The 5,000-nt window shown below is 53.8% G+C and overlaps 1 non-coding gene across 1 annotated transcript in view; it reads left to right on the plus strand.

The window, feature by feature from the left end:
• Positions 1-4,734: 4,734 nt before the first annotated feature.
• LOC126435334 (small subunit ribosomal RNA) overlaps positions 4,735-5,000 on the plus strand; it is a 1,910-nt gene continuing 1,644 nt past the window's right edge. Inside the window, exon 1 of the ribosomal RNA XR_007579860.1 lies at positions 4,735-5,000. This exon is cut by the window's right edge and continues 1,644 nt beyond it. This is a non-coding gene — a ribosomal RNA (small subunit ribosomal RNA).

Consider the following 5,000-nt stretch of genomic DNA (forward strand, 5'->3'; position numbering starts at 1 on the left):
CCAACCATGCCGGCAAAACAGTATCGCCATCTATGAAAATACGGCGAAACCACATGCAATACCTCCATCTATGCGAATCTGACAACACTACGTCCGCCATGTCGAGCGCACCACAAAACACAGCGCCATCTGTAGGTCTCCCGCGGCATGACGTCCTGCAACGACGATACCGCCATCTATGAGACGCCAAGCCGACTAAGACAGCGATGGGCCCACAGTGCCCATCTTTCGACCCCACCCACAAAGCCTGCGTCCTCTGTCGACCACAGCACCCCAACGCCAGCGCCTCTGCCGCACGAAATCGTCGACCGGCAATCACTCCACCGGCGCCCCACCCTAACCGCCCAACTCGCAACTCCAGCGGATGAACGGCGGACTTTTCCCGCAGTCGCAATGTGCAATCCACCCCTATAACTTGCGTTTCATGAAGAGTTATGTCCAATATGCGACATTCCCGCTGTCCCTATACATGAGCTGCGAGCTGTACCAGTTACGAGCTAGAGACGCGATCGCGTTGCTCTCTGTACGAATGCCGATGCTGAGCGGTCAGCTAGGAGGCGCTCCATCCATGTCGGTACCGGTGGGCGTTGCACTCGCAGTCGCAAAAACGTACGGCAAGTATATTACTCGGAAGAGTTTATGACAGTCCAAGCCCCCCTGCGTGGGGAGCGTCTTTCTAGGCCATGACCCACCGGAAGGGCGCAGCGTCCCCCACCCCAGACATGTGACGTCACACTATCGGTATTGACGACTCGACTCATTGCTTATAATCATTTGCCATACACCGGTGGAAGCTGCCGAGACGAGTAGCTACATAGCGCGCTCGCCGTGTCACTAATGTACAGAGATACAACAGTTTCGACTGGAACCGGATTAAACGTATACACGGCGCTGATTAGTAATACATAGACCCATCAGAATACAGATAATATATACAACTGTCCGTATACATGCTGAAAGACTCTGCTCACAATCACAACCACACGGCAGCCACACACTCTTATCACGCACTACTCTCCGCCTGTAACACGCACACAGACAATATGTAAGCACCAGCATGGAACAACACCCAGTGCATCCTCTCCGCCACATGAGACAATCCACACTGTCATAACCAGACTGGGAGGTCCACTCAGAAAACGGAATATCCCACCCCCCCGACAACCACCATTGCTCAGCTAAGCCACCAACACCCACACATGTCCTACACAGGGGTGCACCCAACATCACAATACTGCCTCCTCTCACAGCACACAAACAATGGCAGGAATGAAAGACACAGGTCTGCCACAAGCATGGAATCGGAGCGCCGCCTGTCATGAGCCAAAGGTGCATCCTGACGTGGCAAATCAGATGATGCCGCAGGCATCCACTTACTATAATCACAATCAACAAACCGACCGGCCGCCCCCCCCCCCCCCCCATTACACCTTTCCATACAACAATGTGTACCTTAACCTAAACTATACTGTACCTTAACCTAAACTATACTGTACCTTAACCTAAACTATACTGTACCTTAACCTAAACTATACTGTACCTTAACCTAAACTATACTGTACCTTAACCTAAACTATACTGTACCTTAACCTAAACTATACTGTACCTTAACCTAACCTATACGGTACCTCAACCTAACCTATATTGTGCCTCAACCTAACCTATGTTGCGCCTTAACCTAACCTATGTTGCGCCTTAACCTAACCTATGTTGCGCCTTAACCTAACCTATGTTGCGCCTTAACCTAACCTATGTTGCGCCTTAACCTAACCTATGTTGCGCCTTAACCTAACCTATGTTGCGCCTTAACCTAACCTATGTTGCGCCTTAACCTAACCTATGTTGCGCCTTAACCTAACCTATGTTGCGCCTTAACCTAACCTATGTTGCGCCTTAACCTAACCTATGTTGCGCCTTAACCTAACCTATGTTGCGCCTTAACCTAACCTATGTTGCGCCTTAACCTAACCTATGTTGCGCCTTAACCTAACCTATGTTGCGCCTTAACCTAACCTATGTTGCGCCTTAACCTAACCTATGTTGCGCCTTAACCTAACCTATGTTGCGCCTTAACCTAACCTATGTTGCGCCTTAACCTAACCTATGTTGCGCCTTAACCTAACCTATGTTGCGCCTTAACCTAACCTATGTTGCGCCTTAACCTAACCTATGTTGCGCCTTAACCTAACCTATGTTGCGCCTTAACCTAACCTATGTTGCGCCTTAACCTAACCTATGTTGCGCCTTAACCCAACCTATGTTGCGCCTTAACCCAACCTATGTTGCGCCTTAACCCAACCTATGTTGCGCCTTAACCCAACCTATGTTGCGCCTTAACCCAACCTATGTTGCGCCTTAACCCAACCTATGTTGCGCCTTAACCCAACCTATGTTGGGCCTTAACCCAACCTATGTTGCGCCTTAACCCAACCTATGTTGCGCCTTAACCCAACCTATGTTGCGCCTTAACCCAACCTATGTTGCGCCTTAACCCAACCTATGTTGCGCCTTAACCCAACCTATGTTGCGCCTTAACCCAACCTATGTTGCGCCTTAACCCAACCTATGTTGGGCCTTAACCCAACCTATGTTGGGCCTTAACCCAACCTATGTTGGGCCTTAACCCAACACACGTTGGGCCTTAACCCAACACACGTTGGGCCTTAACCCAACACACGTTGGGCCTTAACCCAACACACGTTGGGCCTTAACCCAACACACGTTGGGCCTTAACCCAACACACGTTGGGCCTTAACCCAACACACGTTGGGCCTTAACCCAACACACGTTGGGCCTTAACCCAACACACGTTGGGCCTTAACCCAACACACGTTGGGCCTTAACCCAACACACGTTGGGCCTTAACCCAACACACGTTGGGCCTTAACCCAACACACGTTGGGCCTTAACCCAACACACGTTGGGCCTTAACCCAACACACGTTGGGCCTTAACCCAACACACGTTGGGCCTTAACCCAACACACGTTGGGCCTTAACCCAACACACGTTGGGCCTTAACCTGCTCTGTAATTGTCATACGACGCGTTAAATTAGTGTAGTGTTGCCTAACTGCAACCCCCGCAATATAGTTTGCTACTCGCACTGCCCGGTCCCCAGTGTATCGCTTCATGTTAAACACCTTGCAGCTATACACTGTAATGTGGATGGCAGCAGGACGTACATGCTCAATGCCCTTTGCAGTTGTTCATTGGCATTTGCAGTTGTTCATTGGCATTCGCATGGCGAAGCACTTAGCCTACGCTGTGGTACGGCCTGTGTCAACTGTCCGCTGATGTTGTACGTCCAAATCACACACTGTACTGCACATTGGTCCTCATGTACTGAATGATACATCGTGGTACATGTGACCGTACAACGACTGCGCCAACAACGGCGAACCATGCGGTCCAAATGTTGTGCACTCAGCTACGTGTCGTCTCCCTATAAGAGCTGGATTGCAGTGTGGTATGCCCTGGATGGCGATCAGCATGAGCCGTCTGTTGATGTAGTGGCGCGTGTTGTCAGACGTAGTCGTCTCTTCTCACACACCGTGATAGCATGGTGCACTGCGTTCCACATCTGCGACATGCGACAGAGGCCGGTTGACAGTCGTTCGCGCAATGGACATCGCATACGTACGGGGGCCACCTTCCACGTGTTCGCGAAGCGTGCACATGTTGTTGCGTGTATGTGGGCAGACATAGTGTGTCGTGACACCTGACACAGGCATGCAACAATCGTTGAATTTGCAAATGGCGATGGACGCCTACGTTTGCTGGTGACGTTACGCAAATGAACAACTGGTAAACCGTTGTGGTGCGGTTGTTCTCGCTAGAGGTGAATCAGTGATGGCGACGATCGGTTGAGCTACCAACCGGTTGTTCCAGCGATACCCACCATGCCCACGAACGTGAATGGCATCTGGGTGTGAAGCGATACGCGGCGGTGGCTGGGTGGGACCGTCCCCGGCCGGTGAGGGGGGGCCTCCCGGCGTGCTGGCCGCGCGGTGCGTGGGCGCACGCGCTACAGCCGGCTGGTGGGGGCGGCCAGTGGCAGGCGCGCCGGCCGACGGAGGCGGCAGGCGGCGCAGCTGCGCGCCGGCGCACCCTGCACGCGGCGCCGTGCGGCCAAAGTAGGTCCTCGCGGGCCCGGTGCGAAGCGCGGTGGACATCTGCAGTGTGCTGGTCCGATTGAGGACTGTGTGCGCTGAGGATGCGCCGCCGCCCGGCGCTCGGCGCCGCGACGCCGTCTGCTGCTCGGTCGCCTCTGCGGTTCTCGCAGGTGGTTTGTATCGCAGCTGTGCGGACGTGTTGGCGCGTGCGCTGTGCTGGGAGAGTTCGCTTCGGCACCCAAGTGGGGCTTTTGTCCTTCTGTGGCGCTGGCGTTGGAGCTGCCGGTCACCGTAGGTGGCGCGTGTTGTCTCCCGCCGGCAATGCCACGACAGCACGCTCCCGGGCCTCTGTCGGCAGCGGCAAGCTCAGTTGGGAGCACGGGTGGTCGCACCTAAAGCGTCTACTCGCCAAACCCCGGGCGATTGCGCCTCTCTCGAACCCGACCAAGTACTTAGGACGGCGCTGCGCGCCGCCGGGACCTGAGAGGGTTTCGAGGTGTATGGTGCAGGGGAGCTCAGCCTCCTCCTGTTTGCAGAATAATTGAGCGGACGCTTGCGTGTTCGCGCGGGCCCCCGGGACACACTCCCGGGCGGCCGGCTGCTCAGCTCTAGTTGACGCAGCTCCCTGGTTGATCCTGCCAGTAGTCATATGCTTGTCTCAAAGATTAAGCCATGCATGTCTCAGTACAAGCCGCATTAAGGTGAAACCGCGAATGGCTCATTAAATCAGTTATGGTTCCTTAGATCGTACCCACGTTACTTGGATAACTGTGGTAATTCTAGAGCTAATACATGCAAACAGAGTCCCGACCAGAGATGGAAGGGACGCTTTTATTAGATCAAAACCAATCGGTCGGCTCGTCCGGTCCGTTTGCCTTGGTGACTCTG

The sequence above is a fragment of the Schistocerca serialis genome, unplaced genomic scaffold (assembly GCF_023864345.2).
Source record: "Schistocerca serialis cubense isolate TAMUIC-IGC-003099 unplaced genomic scaffold, iqSchSeri2.2 HiC_scaffold_1203, whole genome shotgun sequence".
Lineage (NCBI taxonomy): Eukaryota > Metazoa > Arthropoda > Insecta > Orthoptera > Acrididae > Schistocerca > Schistocerca serialis.